The sequence below is a fragment of the Rhinatrema bivittatum genome, chromosome 4 (genome assembly GCF_901001135.1).
Source record: "Rhinatrema bivittatum chromosome 4, aRhiBiv1.1, whole genome shotgun sequence".
Classification (NCBI taxonomy): Eukaryota; Metazoa; Chordata; class Amphibia; order Gymnophiona; family Rhinatrematidae; genus Rhinatrema; species Rhinatrema bivittatum.
The window spans coordinates 399,122,395-399,142,292 of record NC_042618.1 but is presented as its reverse complement, the minus strand read 5'-3'; the positions used below and the strand labels follow the sequence as shown (position 1 = coordinate 399,142,292).

Genomic DNA, 19,898 nt, shown 5'->3' with positions numbered 1-19,898 from the left:
CATACTTTTGCATTTTCTAAAGTATTTATGTTAAACTCCCTCAAAAATTCCTGCACACAGTTTAGCATGTGTAATTCAGTGAAGGCAGTTTTGGTGGGATAATTTTCAAAAGGAAAAGTACGCATATGCATAATTGCATTCTTTCTCTTTGAAAATTGGTATAACTTATGCACATATTTGCAGTTACAAAATTACATCCAGCATGTATTATTTGTCCAATAAAAAGGCATCACCTTATATTTTTTATATTGGTAGTGTTGAGCTGCACTGGGCGAGAGCACCAGGGGACGCTCTCCAGCACAGAACGAGATGTGTGCCCTTGCGGTAAGACATCCCTGACCCTCAACTGAACCTGCGCACTTCCTTGAGACCATCAATGCAATGCAATGGTAGTCTCTGAATGGTCCTCCGACCGTTCCAAGCCCTTTCGGACTGACGCTAGGGAGTGGCGGGAAGCAGCAGGCCGGACAGAGGACAAGGCGGTCGAAGACATGGCACAAGACGAAGAGTCATAGAGGAAGAAGAAGACATCAGGCTTGGCAAGGCAGACAAAGACATCGGGCGAGGCAAGGCAGATGAAGACATCAGACGTGGCAGGGCAGACAAAGACTCAAGATGTAGCAGGGCAGACGAAGACTCAAGACGTTGCTGGGTAGACAAAGACTCAAGGCATGGCAAGGTACGGACTGGCAAGGCAAGGCATGGCATGGTAAGTCAAGACTAAAACCATTGGTTAAAAGTCCGGAACCTCCAGGCAAACAATGTCCATACTGGCACCCTTCTCAGCCCAGCCGGGCTGAGTCGCGGACCACACGAGAAGGCATCAGAGCCACAGAAATCCAAGGACAGGAGCAAGCAGGCAACCAGATCACTCAAGTGCCGGACTGGTTGCAGACCAGACCCATCCAGGGAAGGAAGACATCAGGCAAGAACATTTATTTAGGGTTTTATTTAGGGTTTTTATATACCGACATTCTCGATATACATATCGAATCAAGTCGGTTTCCATAGAACAAAACAGTCGCTGGTAGGGCGTTACATTAAACAATAAACAGAGTATTGAACAAAAAACGTACGGCGTTACATTAAACAATAAACATCAGGGCAGACTCAGAAACAAGGCAGGTCAAACAAGAGGTGAGATGACTCCATGGCACTGTCAGATGGAATGACCCACCAGCGCCCTACACAGTCCAGCTGGACTGGTCATGGACCACTGGGCCACTACGTGCCCTACTCAGCCCAGCCGGGCTGGTCGCAGACCTGAAGACATCAGGAACAGGCGGGCATCTGGACATCAGGAACAGGTGGACAACTGGACATCATGGAACATTGAAGACATCAAAGCAGAGACCGGAACAAGGAACAATGACGAAGACACGGGATCCCACATGAAACAGAGTGCCTAGGAGGAGAAGCAGATGTGGAGTCCTAAGGAAGACTTACTCCTTGCGAAGGCCAGGAAGGAATGAAGACTGAAGTTTTTTATACTGCAGGATGGGGTGGACATCAGTACTGCACCACTCCCTCACTGTCCCTTTAAGAAGGGAAGGAAGACACAGCCTCGCCCCCTAGGAGGAAGCAGGAAGCAGTGCAGGACCCTGGACAGCAGCCCTGCTGCACAGGAAGACACCGAGCTAAAGCAGGAGCTGAAGACAGGCCTCAGGGCAGGCCCCGATGTCCCAGGCGGCTTCCTGCCGCTGAAGAAGAACCAGAGGCGGCTTAGGATGCAGGCAAGGCCGGGGATGATGGCCCTCTTCCACGGAGGGCCCATGGTAATGTTAGCGACCTCCGGGTCGCATGAGGGCATTGTTGGCAGCCTCCTGGCTGCTTGAGCTACACCCGAATGGCTCCCTGCCACCAGGTAGGACAGGAAGGGAAGACAGCAATCCCCTGCACGGCTCCTGCCGCGTGAGGACAAGCCCCCAGGCCTGATTTAGAAGATGGCGGCCTCCGGGCCACGGAGGAAGACCTGCGCAGCTCCGTGCTGCAAGGAAGAACCCCGGCACGGCTCCTGCCACGGGAGGGATCGCAATAGGTAGACTTTATGTTTCTGTAAAAAATATATACTTCAAATCCAATTATAGATATGAACTCTTGCCGCATTCAGTTCCCCTTCAATCTACAGTATATGACAGTTAAATCTTATGTAATTTTGGCTGGACTCACTGTGTCTCTGGGACTGATAATTTACTAGGATTCCACATAATGCGAAGGATTTATTACAGTATTGTTGCAGTTGAAAATCGCACCAAACAAAACGGCTCTTATACCTCAGCTTGAATCCCCGCCTTCTCCCAGTTTGGTCCACAAATATTTACATTAACCTGAACCAGTCAGTTGCAGCTAGCTTTGTGGTGGATTTTAAAAGCCCTATGCATGCCAAATCAGGGAGATATGTGTGTCTTTCGGGCCAGCGTGCGGTGCGCGTATTTTAAGAAGCGTCCATAGACAGGCATATCTCCCAGGATGCACACAAAGGAAAAAGTCCAAAAAAAGGGGTGGGGTGTGGGCGGGGTCGAGGTGGGGCATGGACGTTCTGGGAATTTAAATGGAAACCAGCGCGTAAGTATTTTCGTGCACAAGTGTGCGCCGGGGTCCCCTTCCACGTAACTTTGCTTCTGCTATAGATGGCGTGTAAGTTATAAAACAATAAAACTAGGCTGGTCGTGGGGTTTTAAGGGTTGGGGGCAGGTAGGGTAAAAGAGAGGTTAGTCAGCTAGTGGGGTTAGGAAGTCCTATCCTGTAACTGGACAAACTTCCTGGGAAGTTTTTCTCCTCCTTTTGTATCCCCTCCCGTTCTCCTAACTACCTCTACAACTACTACTTATCATTTCTGTAGCACTATTAGAAGTACACTTAGTTCAGTCATTGTAGTGAAAGTCCCTGGCTGGCTCTTTATGGAACCGTGCAATCATAGGTCCTAAGTCCAACCACTGGGTGTCACTATTGCATGATGACTGGGGCTTCCTCTACCTCCCGCCCCCCTCCCCCCCTCTCCAGGGAGTGGAAATGCTGCTTCTGCAGCTTCCCCAGTCCTGGTCACTAAGCCATTGGGGCTGGCCCCAGGATTTGTATTTTTTTATTTTAGTATTCTACATGTTTTTAAACTCTAAAGTCACATTGCCACAGTAAAGTATTGACAGCTGTTCCACTAAAATTCATCAGCAATTATTACCACTACGATGGAAATTTGGGTAAAGGGAAGGCACTGATTCATGGACTTACCATCATTGAAACACATTGCTACATATCAAACACAGCAAACATACTTACTGTCCTGTATTAACCAGCACTGTGATGATTATCTCAGAAAATGTTTGGATCCTTCTTGTTGGTATCTAGTTTACCCTACATTAAAGCCAAAAACAAAGATTTTGTGTTTTCCTGAGCTACTTCACAATTCTGTAAAGTTATGTAGGATTATTTTACATATTAGCACGTCCTTTTGTTGTATATTGTATGATTTGTTCTGATGTCATTGTCAACTGATTTGATTTTTGTGGAAAAGCAGTAGAGCAAGACAGTGCTTATCTTCAGCAAGAAAAATTTGACATGGTAAATACCATGTTTTCCCTGCATACTACTGGATATATCAGCATTTTTAAACATCTTATTCTCTAAACTGAAATTAAACACAGTTGACAAATCCTTAGTCTCCTGCCATATAGCTGGAACTGTCAGCTTGAAGGAGACAGAGCTCTCTCATTTTGCTATAAAGTAAATCACAGTGTTCAGTTGTCTCACTTCAAAGATACAGATTCATTTAATTCATTTCATTAAAAGACTGACTTCACTTTTCTGCTGTCAAATTTCCTATGTAGGAATTTTGTCACGTTGGCATATGGACATGTAAGGAATTGTTTGAACTGAAGAAGCAAACCCAACTCAACAGCAGAGACTAGATCTGTGCCTCATAGATGGTAAAATTGCAAAGGTCATTGCCAGCGTGCATCATTTTTTGCTCAGTTTTTATTTATTTAAAAATAAAATGTTAGTAAGGCACCAAAGCTCATTGTCCCGGTTACAGTCATCACCTAACGCAAGGCCTTGTGATAAGAATATAAGATATGCCATACTGAGTCAGACCAAGGGTCCATCAAGCCCAGTATTCTGTTTCCAACAGTGTCCAATCCAAGTCACAAGTACCTGGCAATTACCCAAACATTAAATAAATCTGAAGCTACTTTTGCTTTTTAATTAATAGCAGTTAATGGATTTTTCCTCTAGGAACTTATCCAAAACTTTTTTAAACCCAGTTACACTAACTGCCTTAACCACATCCTCGGCAATGAATTCCAGAGCTTAACTATGCACTGAGTGAAAAAGAATTTTCTTTGATTTGTTTTAAATGAGCTACTTGCTAACTTCATGGAGTGCCCCCTAGACCTTCTATAATCTGAGAGAGTAAATAACTGATTTACATTAACCCTTTCAAGTCCTTTCATGATTTTGTAAAGCTCTATCATATCCCACCTCAGTCGTCTCTTCCTCAAACTGAACAGCCCTAACTTCCTTAGCCTTTCATCCCGGGCCAGTGGAAGCACTAGGCGAAATAGGCCTGGGCCTAGGGCTCCGAGCATTAGGGGGCGCCGAGCAGTGGTATACCGAGGGGAGGTCAGGGGGAGCCAATGTGGCTGCTGGTGGACCTCATCCCACTGGCGGCTGAGCAGTGAACTACCGCTGTGCTGTATGCCGGACACACACAGCAGGAAGATCGGCAGTGCCATGGTGGAGCTCATGTCATCACGGCCCGAAGAAAAAGGTCGCATCCAAACCTGCAGGTGCTCCTCCTCCTTCTTGCCCTCATGGCCCCGGAAGAAAACGTTGCTGGAGCCACGTGGACAGGAAGGAGGAGGAGCATCAGCCGCGTGCAGAAGAGGAGCAGCATTTATAGTCATCCGCTGTGGATCCCACATTGCGGGCGGCCTGAGAAGATCAGGGCCGCTGCAGAGCCCATCCTGCGGTGACTTGTAAAGAGGAGGCCCAGAGGCAAGAGAGAGGCTGAGGGCCTGTAGAGTGTGCGTGTGTGTGTGTGTGTGTGTGTATGTGTATGAGATGAGAGATTGTGTGTGCGTATGAGATGAGTTGAGAGATTGTGTTTGCGTATGAGATGAGTTGAGAGATTGTGTGTGTGTGTGTGTGTGAGTGAGTTGAGAGACTGTGTGGGAGTGAGGACCTGAATGTTTGCAGAGGCAGCATGTGAGAGTCTTTGTATGTGTGAGAGAGACAGCATGTGACAGTGAAAGCCTGTGCTTGAGCAAGACAGCATGTGGGAGTGAGAGAGATCCTGTGTGTGTGTGTGAGAGTCAGACAGCATGTGCAAGAGAGACTGTGTGTATGAATGATTGTATGAGAGAGAGCATGTGAGAGTGAGAGCCTGTGTGTGTGTGTATGTGAGAGAGAGAGAAAGAAAGAGAGAGAGAGAAAGCATGTGAGAATGAGAACCTGACTGTGTGTTTGAGGGAAGAAGATAGATGGAGAGGAAATAAATAGAAAAAAGACAATATAAAAGGAATTGGCAAAAAAATAAGAAAGTGAAAATGGAAGAAAAAAGCCTGTGACCAACCAATTAGAAAACTAAGATCAGACAGCAAAGGTAAAAAGAAAAAAAAAATACTTTTTACTGATTGGCACATGTCATCTTTGGTAATGTGCAAGAGTAGCACTTTGTCTATGAGGATCTCACAATGTACGAGATCAGCATGGAGGAAGTGGAAACCCATGGGGCCTGCACAGAGGAGGCAGCAGAATGGGCTTCAGTGCTAGTAGCAGCAATCAGTGCCTCCCCAATAGCCATGCGGCAGCAGTGACAGTGGCAGCAGAGGAATGAGAGAGGCTCCGAGGTTGCTGGCAAAAGAAAGAGATGGGGTCTGCCTTTAATGTGTGCATGTGTATGAATGGGAGTCTGCCTGGGGGTGTATGTGTGTGAATGCATGGGTGGCTGCCTGAGGGTGTGTCTGTGTATGAGAATGAATGGGTGTCTTCCTGGGGGTTTGTTTGTCTGAGAATAGGTGCCTGCCTATGTGTGGTGTATGTGTGTGTGTGTGTGAGAATGAATTGGTGCCTGCCTGGGGGTCTGCATGTGTGAGAATGAATGTGTGCATGCCTGGGGGATGGTGAAGGAGTGGTGTGAAAATGAATGGGAGCCTGCCTGGGGGTCAGTGTGTATGTGTGTGTGTGTGTGTGTGTGTGTGTGTGTGTGTATGTGTGAGAGAATGAATGGGAACTTGCCTGGGTGTGTGTGTTTGTTTGAGAATGATTGGGAGCTTGCCTGGGTGTGTGTGTTTGTGTGTATGTGAGGTTGCCAGTGAGAATGAGAGCATGAGTATGTATGAGAAAATCCAGGGGAGTAAGAGTTTGTGGGGGGTGGGGGGGGGTGGAGGGGTCTTAGAGCCTGAGAGTGTGTCAGTGTCTGTGAGAACAAGAGGTTATGGTGGGTATAAGAGCATGAATGTGTATGTATCTGACAGTGTATGTGTGAGAGAGAATGGACATGTGAGTATGTGTGAGAGAGAGAGGGGATAACCTCCTAATCATCAACAATATCAGGGTGACTGGAAATCAAGATCTCCCACATATGGACAGCAGGGGCTTTTTAAAATCCTTATTAGTTTTAATTATTGGGTGTTATTTGATATATGTGCTGTTTTGAAATATTTTATTGGTGTTTGGGAAATTGTAAAAAATGTATATGATTTTAATTAATAGAAATTCTATGTATCAGTAGTTTTAAAATATTCTTTTATTAGTATGGTTTTACTATTATAACCGATGCTTTATGTTTCTTGATTTTATTTGTTTTATGAAGAATGGTGGTTCTGTTTTTCCATTGTTAATACACAGAGTCTGGCTTCTTGGTGTTTCTATTTCAGTTGTTGTCTAATTTGTGCTCCTTTATTTTGTATTCTGTATTTGGTGAGGGTCTGTCTGACCATGATGAGAGATTCTGCCTGTCTGTATAGGGATCTATAGCAATCGGGTTTGTTTTGTTTCCTCAGTAGGTGGTGTATTGGTATTCTAGGACCCATTGTAATATTTACCCTTGCTTTTTCACAGGTAGGGTTATTGTTGTTTGAGTCCTTGGTGTTATTACTGTTATGTTGTGATGGGATTGCAGTATAGATTTTGAGTGTCTTTTTTGTGGGGTTTTGTGTTAGTTCACAATGTGCCTGGCAGTGGAAGGTGTTTGTGCTGCTGTTACTGTGAGGTGACACCAGAATTTGAAAATATCTTTTAGTATGATGAGCTGTAAGGGAAACATCCAAGCTCCATTGTTTGGGGGGATTTCAGTGGATGCACAGAGTTACAGAACTGGAGGTGCAGGATTTATATTGACATTCTGTCCCTTCCTATATATTCCAGACTTCACTCTCATAGCCATATAGAATTAGTTGAATGAGGCTATCAAATAATTATATAGTGTGAAACTGGCCAGCTTTTAAAAATTAGGCAGAAGACCCTTTGGACTTTTTTATTAACACTTTTTTTATAACCAGTTTTAAAGCAGGATCCATTCTATAGAGGTGGGTGTGATGAAGAAATGTCATTTTGGCTCCCCCCCCAAAAAAAATTCTTCTTTCAAGAGACGCCACTGAGTTTCTGTGACCTTAAGCAGTAGTACAAGAAGGATTAAGGGGGGGATGCGGGAGAGGCACACAAATGCATTGGCCCCCGGGCGCTGGAGACCCTTGGTGCGCCACTGGGTGCGAGCCATGTGGGGCCGCAAGCGGTGGCAAACAGGAGAGGAGATTTGGCGGGCCGCAAGCAGTGCCCAACCTGCTCGCGACCCAGAAAACCACACAGTCGGCGGGCATGATCAAGAATGAGGTAGGAGTTGGGGCCGAGACCGGGGGGGGGGGTGGCAGCACGGCCCAGGGGGGGGCTTAAGGGAGAAGGCTCGCCTAGGGCACCAAATCCCCTTGCACCGGCCCTGCTTTCATTATAGGGCAGCCGTTCCATGTCCCTTATCATTTTGGTCACTCTTCTCTGCACTTTCTTCAGTGCAACTATATCTTTTTTGAGATGCAGCAACCAGAATTGCACACAGTATTCAAGATGTGGTCTCACCATGGAATGATACATCCATCATTTTATTTGCCATTCGCTTTCTAATAATTCCTAACATTCTGTTTGCCTTTTTGATCGCCACAGCACACTAAGTTGACAATTTCAATGTATTATCCACTATGACTCCTAGATCTCTTTCCTGGGTGGTAACTCCTAAGATAGAACCTAACATTGTGTAACTACAACAAGGATTATTTTTCCCTGTATGCATCACTTTGTACTTGTCCACTTTAAATTTCATCTGCCATTTGACCAGTTTCACAAGGACCTCCTGCAGTTTATCACAATCTGCTTGAGATTTAACTACTCTGTATAATTTTGTGTCACCCACAAATCTGATCACCTCACTCGTCGTACCTCTTTCCAGATCATTTATAAATATATTAAAAAGCACTGGTCCAAGTACAGATCCCTGAGGCACTCCACTGTTTACCTTTTTCCACTGTGAAAACTGACCATTTAATCCTACTCTCTGTTTCCTGTCTTTTAACCAGCTTGCAGTCCACAAAAGGACATCGCTTCCTACCCCATGACTTTTTAGTTTTCTTAGAAGTCTCTCATGTGGGACTATGTCGAACACTTTCTGAAAATCCAAATACACCACATCTGCTGATTCACCCTTATCCACATGTTTATTCACCCCTTCAAAAAAATGTAGGCGATTTCTGAGCTAAGACTTCCCTTGGGATGCCTTTGAAGTACATCTTTCCCCATTCTTACTTTATTTTTCACTGTCAAAAATATCATGGAAGAAATTATCTGGTCCATATGAATATAGGCCTCAGCTATATATCTTGGCAGTTGTGCTTAAATGAATTAGATTCTTTTACATATAAATCAAGTGTTGATTGCCATGACACAAAGGAGCTTATTCACAAAAGTTACAAAAAAACAGTTAAAAACATTTTTTATGTGCCTGGGCTAAATCTTTAGGGCCTGATTTTCAAAAGGATTTACAAGCATAAAAATGTGGTTTTATGCACATAAATGGGCTTTTGAAAATTTCATGGGAAGGGTGGGAGGTGCATGTAAAAGTACTCACAGAAGTGATTGCACAGTGACTTTTATGCTCACTAGAAAGAGGCATTCCAGGGGTAGAGCTGAGGCAGGGAAACCATATACATGTATACTTTTGACTTTTAAAAGTATATGCATAAATCTACATGTACGCATTTACACTTGTTAACAAGTAGGTGTAAAAGCATGTGTATATGCCATGCTGCATTCCTTACACACCTACTAATTTTCAAAGCAGACCTATGCATAAAAGTCCACTTTGAAAATTCAGGCTAAAGATCGATGGGTAGATTTTTAAATGTATGCGTGGGTGTAGATTTGTTCACGCAACAAATCTACACCTGATGTTATAACATGTGTGCGCTGTTATAAAATGCATGTTATAAAATGCAGGGTTGGCGCGCGCAGGGGGGTGCACAATTGTGCAACCTGCGGCACGCAAAGCCGAGCAGCCTGCCTCCGTTCCCTCCGCCTCCCCCCACATTCCCCTCCCTTCCCCTCCCTTCCCCTCCCTTCCCCTATCTAAACCACCCCCCAGCCCTACCTAAATCCCCCCACCTTTGTTGTACAAGTTACGCCTGCCTGAGGCAGGCTTAACTTGAGTGTGCCGGCTCGCCATCCTCCTGCACAGGCCGCTGTGCCGGATGACTCGGGACCGCCCCTCGGCCCGCCGCTGAACCATCGTTCCCTCAGCCTGCCCAAACCCCTCCCTCCCCCCCCCCCCCCCCCCCCCCCATGAAGATCAAGGGCCTTTGGCTATCTACACATACATTTCTTAACATTTACAATGAAACCCAACAATGATCAGGACAAGAGTATACAAGTTTTCCTCCCACTCTACTCCCAGTAACTTTAAAAATGGTGCCACCAATTCATCTATTCGCTATACTGCAGCATGCATGATATGGTTACCATCTGGCTGTATGTCATAAAGAAAAGGCGAGTCTATTCCAGGTTTACCTGTTGTATGCAGGGATTTGTCGTTCTGATTGTCCCATTGATTAACCTGAGAAAATCAGAACTACAAGTCCCTAAATACAATAGGGTAAAACCAAGAGTGGATTAGCCTGTACCTTATGACAAGAAGTCAGATGGCAACCCTAGTGCAAGACAAAGTAGCAAAAGAGCCCTGCTCTGCCATTTTCAGAGTTGCTGCAAGTAGGACTGATGAGTGGCTTGCTCCCTCCTGCTTCGATCTTTATTGGAAGGGGTAAGAAGTGGGGCTGGGGACAACCTACCAGATCTATGGCCATTTGATTTTTATGCTTGCAAAGGTAGAGTAATCTGAGACCCTTTGATCTTCTTGTGATGGAGGTCCAAGGACTCTTGATCTTCATGTAAGTGACAAGAGGATGTGATGTTGCAGCCACTGCGTCCCTGACATCATAAGTGCTTTGTGCAGGAAGATTGTGCTACTGGAGGCCTAGAACTTGGGTCCGGGGAGATGAAATCCCCCATGCTAACTGGGCTAAAGTGAAAGGACCTTTGGTTCAAGGATTTCATAAAGCAGCATGCACACTAAATATATAACACCTGGTCTGATGCAGGTGTTAAACTTTTGGCTTTAGCTGGCACACATAAACTGGAGAGTGGGGCGGTAGGAGCTGGCCAGTGAAGTTGGCAGGTCACCTCCAAGAAATACAGGAAGTGGGAAGAGAGGGTAACAAAATTCAAAAAAGCAGAAAAGGTGACTAGGAATATTAGCTGGAAAGCTATGACCACAAAAGCTTGTAGTCTAAGCAATAAAATCCCAGACCTACAGGCCGTAATGGTGAAGGCAGTCTTGGACATTGTTGCTAGTATGGAGACTGATTCTCATGATTTGGATACGGCCATCCTGGGCTATAACAGGGAGGTCAGAAATGGTGGAAGAGTAGGTCTTTATGTCAAAAACTATATCCAAGCAACTGAATTGCAAGAGACATGGGGTAGAGAAGAATTATGGATTTCAGCAAAGCTTTTGATATGGTCCCGCAGAGGAGGCTTGTGAATAAAATAAGAAGCTTGGGAATGAGTGCCAAGGTGGTGGTGTGGATTACAAACTGGTTGACAGATAGAAAACAGTGTGTAATGGTAAATAGAACCTATACTGAAGAGAGAACAGTGTTAAGCCGAGTGCCACAAGGATCAGTGTTGGGACTGGTTTTGTTCAATATCTTTGTGAGTGACATTACAGAAGGGATAGAAGGTAAAGTTTGTCTATTTGCAGATGATATATGGTCTGCAACAGAGTAGACCTACTGAAAGGAGTAGAGAGAATGAGACATGATTTAAAGAAGCTTGAACAATGGTCAACCCCAGAGACCTTTGCCTAAGTCTTGCCGGCCCTGGTACCCAAAGACTCAATCCGAGGGGAACGAGGGCTGGTATATGTGAAGTTTAGACAAGTCTCTGCTTCACCTGGGTCCACCTGCTGGCAGTGAGAATGTCCAGGACTCCTTCTTGCTGTAGATCCAATCTCACCCCAGCCCAAGGGTCCATAGCTACAACAATTTGCTGAGGCCATGGACTCGGCAGGCTTGACCTTCCTCCAAGCCATCCCAGGTATAGCTTGCAGGCTGCATGATCAACAAGGAACCTTGGAGCTCCTCACTGTGGCTATGGATTGCCTTACTACCCAACTGGACACCTTGACTGAACCATTTGCACTGCCATCGTCTGACCCGGTGCCACCTCCTCCAGCATCCAATTAGCCTGTTCCTGAACTGCCAGCACCACCCCGGTAGGCAGGGGATCCCAAGCATCAGGGATTCCTCAACCAGTGCAGAATGCACTTTCCGCAGCAGATTCCCCTGTTCCCCAATGACCAAATAAAGATAACCTATATCCTCTCTCTGCTAGATGGGGCAGTGCTGGCTGTGTCTTCCACTTCTGGGAGCAAGGGGTCTCCATCTTGCTCGACCTCCAGTGGTTCTTGGAACAAATTTGCTCTATCTTTGAGGAACCAAATCGAGCAGCCTCAAAAGCCTTTGATCTGCTTCATCTCCACCAAGGTTCCCGTGAGTATGCCATGGAGTTTAGAACCCTGGCCTCTGAACTAAATTGGCGGAAGGACAGCATGGTTGCTATCTTCCTGGAAGGCCGCTCAGGAAAGATAAAGGATCAGTTTGCCTCCCAGGAACTCCCCATCTCGTTGGAGGCTCTCATTGCCCTAACCAGCAAGATAGACTGATGCCTACAGGAAAGTGCCTGAGAGACCCATCCAGCATGTAGAAGCGTCACCTTGGAACCACACTTCCAGTACCCACTCTCATCCACTACTGTGACATGCTTGGCTTCTCTAACACCAGAAGAAGTGATGAAATTGGGCTGCTGCCTCCTGGCCCAAGAAGAGGCTCCATTGCAGGCAACAGGGTCTCTGCCTCTATTGCATGGCTTGGGGTCATTTCCTGACTCACTGTTCCAAGAGCCAGGAAACTTAAATGCTTAGGGTCACTTGAGGAGATGACCCTAGGCCTCACTGTCCCTGCTCCCAACTCATACTGCCAGTTACACTGGAACTGGGCCCAACTCATTTCTCTACCTAGACCTTTGTGGATTCCGGGTATGGGGGTAACTTCATTCTGCAGAACCTGGTCCACCAGCCACAAATCCCCACTGCTCATAATATCCTCAGTCAATGGGGATCCAATCCCAGGACAGGTTACCTGGACCACTGTCCCTCTGACATTAATCATGGATCTCTTGCATATGGAAGAGATTGGTTTCTATGTCATTTCCAGAGCTGTTAATCCTGTGATATTAGGCCTGCCATAGCTCCAAAATCAACCTCAGTTTGATTGGTCCACTTTGGAACTCGCCTGATGGAGGCAAGGATGTGCTGACTCCTGCTTAGTACCCATGGAACCATCTTGCCCAGTGATCATGGCTTCTGTGCTTCCAGGACTTCCTCCTCAATATGTAGAGAATACAAATATTTTTTCTATGAAGAGCACCGGGACCCTGCCACCTCATCACCCTTATGACTGCGGCATCAAGCTCATTCCCAGAGATATGCCCCCATGGGGCCGGGTCTACCCTCTATCTCCACCTGAGACACTTGCCATGTCAATCTACATTCAAGAAAATCTGGCCCCTGGATTCATCCTGCCATCCTCTACCCCAATGGGAACTGGTTTCTTTTTTTGTTGCGAAGAAAGATGGATCTCTCAGACCGTGCATAGATTACCATGGTCTGAATTGTATTACTAAGGACAGATAGTCCCTTCCATTAATAACCAAGCTCTTTGATCCCCAGCAGGGCACCCAGTTATTCACGAAACTGGATTACCAGGGCACGTACAATCTCATTCACATCAAGGCTGGGGACAAATGGAAGACCACTTTTAATGCATGTGATGAGCACTACTAGTATTTGGTAATGCCCTTCAGGCTTTGCTATGCCCCTGCAATCTTTCAGAAGATGGTCAACGAGATTTTATGTGACCTGCTGTACACCTGTGTGTTCATATATTAGGACAACATACTGATTTTTTCACAGACCAGAGTTCCCATCATAGAGATGTTCAGACCATTCTTCAGTGCCTCCAGGAAATAATCTCTATGCCAAATTGGAGATATGTCTCTTCGAGCAAGAATTCCCCTTCTTCAGCAACATAGTCTCTCAAGGTGGATTTCTGATGGATCTGGTCAAGGTAAAAGCCATCCTGGAGTGACCTCGCCCACCCTTAAGAGAAACATGGAGGTATTCTGCACAGAGCAGAAACATGGAGGTATTCTGCACGGAGCAGAAGACTGCTGGGCAGTCTAGATGGGCTATCTGGTCCTTTTCTGCTGTCATTACTGTCATGTTTCATGGACGACAGCATACCATGCTATTTTGTGTGAGCTTAATAAAACCAAATTTATAAGTGGATTCACGTTAACGTGTGGGGAACCCAATTTAGTGTGTATGCTGGGAGTCATTTTTAAACTTTATTTTGGGACAAAAATTGTACATACTTTCTACCCATGAGCTGTGCACCAATTCTCAAAGCGAAAATATGCATATAGCAGGGGTGGCCAAATTTGGCCCTCGAGAGCCACAAACAGGCCTGGTTTTCAGGATATCCACAATAAATATTCATGAGATAGATTTGCATGCACTGTCTCCATTGCATCATATCTATCTCATGCATATTAATTGTGGATATCCTGAAAACCAGGACTGTTTTTGGCTCTCGAGGCCCAGTGTTGGCCATCCCTGACATATATTTTCACTTTGAAATTACCATGGGTACATAGTATGCATGATCTCTTGCACCTGTTCTTTCTGTGGGTAGATTTTTGCTGGTAAAGTAGGCACAAAGATTTGAAAATGCATCTATGTATGTATGTATGATAAAGGGGATGGAACAGCTTCCCTATGAGGAAAGGCTGAAGAGGTTAGGGCTGAAGAGGTTAGGGCTGTTCAGCTTGGAGAAGAGACAGCTGAGGGGGGATATGATAGAGGTCTTTAAGGTCTTTAAGATCATGAGAGGTCTTGAACGAGTAGATGTGACTCGGTTATTTTCACTTTCGAATAATAGAAGGACTAGGGGGCATTCCATGAAGTTAGCAAGTAGCACATTTAAGACTAATCGGAGAAAATTCTTTTTCACTCAACGCACAATAAAGCTCTGGAATTTGTTGCCAGAGGATGTGGTTAATGCAGTTAGTGTAGCTGGGTTCAAAAAAGGTTTGGATAAGTTCTTGGAGGAGAAGTCCATTAATGGCTATTAATCAATTTTACTTAGGGAATAACCACTGCTATTAATTGCATCAGTAGCTTGGGATCTTCTTAGTGTTTGGGTAATTGCCAGGTTCTTGTGGCCTGGTTTTGGCCTCTGTTGGAAACAGGATGCTGGGCTTGATGGACCCTTGGTCTGACCCAGCATGGCAATTTCTTATGTTCTTATGTTTTCTCCCCTGACCTAAACCTCCTGGAATGCTTTCTTTCAATGTTTGCTAGAAGTACGTTTGTTGTTTCACAGCTCGCAAACTTTTAGTTGCACTGAAGCAACATAAATTTCAGATAGCTGATTAACACGGATAAAACACTTTTTTCCCACATAAATTGATTGGAAAATTGTCCTTGTTGTTTTTCGTTTGCATGATAAATGGTCTTACCTTGCACACTGAGCTTTAGTGCATAGGCCCCAAAACGTTCTTTAGAGATTCATATTCAAAGGGGTTTGTCTGGGTAAGTTAAGCTTTCAGTTAACCAGACAAAAACCTGTAAGTGAACATTTTCCGTTTCTTGCCAGTTATATTATATTCAGGTGAAAAAAAGCGAGAGGGGACAATCCAGGGATGGAGCTTATGTTGAGCTAGATAGTTACCAGGGTAAACTTGCTTGGGCACATCCCCACTCCCTGCACTGCTGAATTTGGACCTCTAGATGTGCTTACATGATTGGGTTTATCCCAAAGGAATTGACTTTTAAAGTATTTCCATTTCATTCCTTTGCCTTGAGAACATTTTTATGATATGTACCAGCCTGACTGATTGCCAGAAGCAGGAATGTGTAGCAAATTAATTATAGATGTATGTTAAATTATTTTCATTACCACTCTGAGTTCTGGGATGAGTTTTTGTGAGTAGAATGACTGATGAATAAGTATTTTAATATGTCTTCGTGGCAATGACCATTTTTTTACTAAAAGAAAATTTTTGCAGAGCTAACATTTGAAGCCCAAAGAACATTATTTATTGTACATGTATATGCCACCCTAGAAAAGGATACTTTTGCAATAATTAAAGGTTTGCAAACAACATTGCAAAAGAAATGGTGGAGAATGTTAACAATTAGAATCTAGAGCAACAGGTCATGGTAAGAGGCTCAGAATCCACCAGAAAATATTTCCTCACAGAAAAGGATGGTATATGCAATGCATAGGATGACTTCTCAGGGAAGGTGCCTCCCCTCGCCTGCTAGGGACATGCAGTGACATTTTTTTTGGGTTCAGTTAGTTTTATTCATATTCAAGCCAATTTTTGCCTGAACTTTATTTCATGGCATTTTTTTTTTTTTAGGAGAGTGAGGGGTTCCTTTATATAAAATAGTGTGCACTATCTACAAATAGCACTTTTTTGAAAATAAAAAAATCTGGACATTTGTTTAGGGTAAAATAAACCAATACAAAGAGGGCTGTTTCAGTTCCGATAGCCATTTGTTTTTAAACTGACCTGGAAATGAATCCCAGGCCAGGTATCTATCCATCCACTATCTATCCAACTGCCTCCCATCCTATGCCCTTTATATCTACTAGGGGTGTGCATTCGGATTGACCGCATTAGTAAAACGCAACTCATATTTTTTTTTTACTTAAAAAATTGATTCGACATAAACGATCGGATTTCCCACATATCGAACATAGATATGTTCGATATGTGGGAAATCGCGATTATTGAGCCAAAATAAAAATATAAACCCCCTCACCCTCCTTAATCCCCCCCCCCGACTTACCACAACTCCCTGGTGATGGAGCGAGGAGTGAGGACGCCATTTCTGCAATCCTTGGCGAGAAGCATGTGACGTCGGCGGCACGTCGAGTGACGCCGGCGTCACGTGATTCCCGGCTCGTTCGCGCCGGACGGCTCGTTCGGCCCAAAAAGAACTTTTGGCCAGCTTGGGGGGGCTTGGGGGGGCTCGGGGGGGCTTGGGGGGGCTCGTTCGGCCCAAAAAGAACTTTTGGCCAGCTTGGGGGGGTCAGGAGGCCCCCCCAAGCTGGCCAAAAGTTCTTTTTGGGCCGAACGAGCCGTCCGGCGCGAACGAGCCGGGAATCACGTGACGCCGCGTCACTCGACGTGCCACCGACGTCACATGCTTCTCGCCAAGGATTGCAGATATGACGTCCTCACTCCTCGCTCGATCACCAGGGAGTTGTGGTAAGTCTGGGGGGGGGATTAAGGAGGGTGAGGGGGTTTAAATTTTTTTTTGCACATATGTACATATACCCAACTCATTGGATTTTTTTTATGTCCATATTGGCCGCAAGTGGGACCCCCTTTCGGACATAAAAAATATGAACATAAAATTTTGCTCTGCACATCCCTAATATCTACCATTAGATAACTATGACATTATTTTAAAAAAAGTTTGATTACAGGAACAGAGACAAGAAACCCTTTTGAAAATATAACCATTTTCCTACAATTTTTGTAAACACTTTAACCAATCCTTCAACTCCATATTTCATAAACTTAGATTACTACTTCACATTAGAGATTCCATCTAGGTTAGTCACTAATTACTAGAGTGATTTTCTGTATGATGGTTTCAATTTCGAATTCCATATTACTTTCAATAGTTTTTATAAGTGTACCATATAAACACTGTGCTATTTAATAATCTAAATACAAAGTTAGCTGGCTAAATGAATATGTGGGTACTTATCTGGCTAACTTATAACCAGCTTATAGGAAAGCTGGCTAATTTAATAGCTTTCTGGGGTATAAATTTTAGAGATGTGAATCGGAACCGGAATCGGTTCGGATTCCGGTTCAGATTCACATGTGGGTTTTTTCCCATCGGGCCCGATCGCGTTTTGTTTATCGGCTGCCCGATTTCCTACTGGAAATACGGCCTGAGTGCAGGAGGTCGCTCCCGGACCCCCGCTGGACATTTGGCAAGTTTTGTGGGGGTCAGGAGGCCCCCCCAAGCTGGCCAAAAGTCCCTGGGGGTCCAGCGGGGATCCTGGAGCGATCTCCTGCACTCGTGCCGTCGGGTGCCAGGAACAAAAATGGCGCCGATAGCCTTGCCCTTACTATGTCACAGGGGCTACCGGTGCCATTGGTCAGCCCCTGTCACATGGTAGGAGCACAAGATGGCGCCGGCCATCCAGTGCTCCTACCATGTGACAGGATCCGGCCAATGGCACGGATACCCTGTCACAAGGTAAGGGCAAAGGACGGCCCGGTAGCCGGAGGACGGCCCGGAGCGGGATATCGCTCCCGGGACCCCCACTGGACCACCAGGTACCTGTAAAAAGGTTTTGGGGGGGGGGTCGGGAGGGTGGGGGAAGCTAAGGGGTTACTTTTAAAGAGTCAGGGTGGGTTTAGGCATTATTTTTGTGTGCCGTTTTTCCCGCCCTCCCCCAAAACGATAAGGGAAGCCCCACGATCAATATCATGGGGTTTTCCTATTGTTTTGGGAGAGCCCCCGATTTCTGACGATTTTGAAAATATCGACGATATTTTCAATCGTCCGAAGCCCGATTCACATCCCTAGTAAATTTAGGCCTAGAGTCATCATTTTGCTAAATAGCACTTGTGATTTAAAAAAGGGACATGGTTAGGATACTTTTTCAGATATTGTAGCAGGTGGAGATAGAGGGTAGACCCGGCCCCATGGGGGCATATCTCTGGGAATGAGCTTGATGCCGCAGTCATAAGGGTGATGAGGTGGCAGGGTCCCGGTGCTCTTCATAGAAAAAATATTTGTATTCTCTACATATTGAGGAGGAAGTCCTGGAAGCACAGAAGCCATGATCACTGGGCAAGATGGTTCCATGGGTACTAAGCAGGAGTCAGCACATCCTTGCCTCCATCAGGCGAGTTCCAAAGTGGACCAATCAAACTGAGGTTGATGTTGGAGCTATGGCAGGCCTAATATCACAGGATTAACAGCTCTGGAAATGACATAGAAACCAATCTCTTCCATATGCAAGAGATCCATGATTAATGTCAGAGGGACAGTGGTCCAGGAAGGTAAAGCCAGTTTACCCAAGATCACACAAAAGAGAGTCAATGGTAGGGATGTGAATCGTGTCCTCGATCGTCTTAACGATCGATTTCGGCTGGGAGGGGGAGGGAATCGTATTGTTGCCGTTTGGGGGGGTAAAATATCGTGAAAAATCGTTAAAAATCGTTAAAAATCGAAAAATCGAAAAACCGGCACATTAAAACCCCCTAAAACCCACCCCCGACCCTTTAAATTAAATCCCCCCCCCTCCCGAACCCCCCCCCCCAAATAACTTAAATAACCTGCGGGTCCAGCGGCGGTCCAGAACGGCAGCGGTCCGGAACGGGCTCCTGCTCTGAATCTTGTCGTCTTCAGCCGGCGCCATTTTCCAAAATGGCGCCGAAAAATGGCGGCGGCCATAGACAAAAAAGATTGGACGGCAGGAGGTCCTTCCGGACCCCCGCTGGACTTTTGGCAAGTCTCGTGGGGGTCAGGAGGCCCCCCACAAGCTGGCCAAAAGTTCCTGGAGGTCCAGCGGGGGTCAGGGAGCGATTTCCCGCCGCGAATCGTTTTCGTACGGAAAATGGCGCTGGCAGGAGATCGACTGCAGGAGGTCGTTCAGCGAGGCGCCGGAACCCTCGCTGAACGACCTCCTGCAGTCGATCTCCTGCCGGCGCCATTTTCCGTACGAAAACGATTCGCGGCGGGAAATCGCTCCCTGACCCCCGCTGGACCTCCAGGAACTTTTGGCCAGCTTGTGGGGGGCCTCCTGACCCCCACGAGACTTGCCAAAAGTCCAGCGGGGGTCCGGAAGGACCTCCTGCCGTCCAATCTTTTTCGTCTATGGCCGCCGCCATTTTTCGGCGCCATTTTGGAAAATGGCGCCGGCTGAAGACGACAAGATTCAGAGCAGGAGCCCGTTCCGGACCGCTGCCGTTCCGGACCGCCGCTGGACCCACAGGTTATTTAAGTTATTTGGGGGGGGTTCGGGAGGGTGGGGGATTTAATTTAAAGGGTCGGGGGTGGGTTTTAGGGGGTTTTAGTGTGCCGGCTCACGATTCTAACGATTTATAACGATAAATCGTTAGAATCTGTATTGTATTGTGTTCCATAACGGTTTAAGACGATATTAAAATTATCGGACGATAATTTTAATCGTCCTAAAACG

General features: G+C 45.8%; 1 long non-coding RNA gene across 1 annotated transcript in view; it reads right to left on the bottom strand.

Moving 5' to 3' along the window:
• Nucleotides 1-806: 806 nt before the first annotated feature.
• The window catches only part of LOC115089545, a 32,498-nt gene continuing 13,406 nt past the window's right edge, over nucleotides 807-19,898 (bottom strand). The window contains exons 3-4 of the long non-coding RNA XR_003856155.1: nucleotides 3,277-3,351; nucleotides 807-2,053 (exon numbers count right to left, since the gene is read on the bottom strand). This is a non-coding gene — a long non-coding RNA (uncharacterized LOC115089545). The remainder of the gene's footprint in view (nucleotides 2,054-3,276; nucleotides 3,352-19,898) is intronic.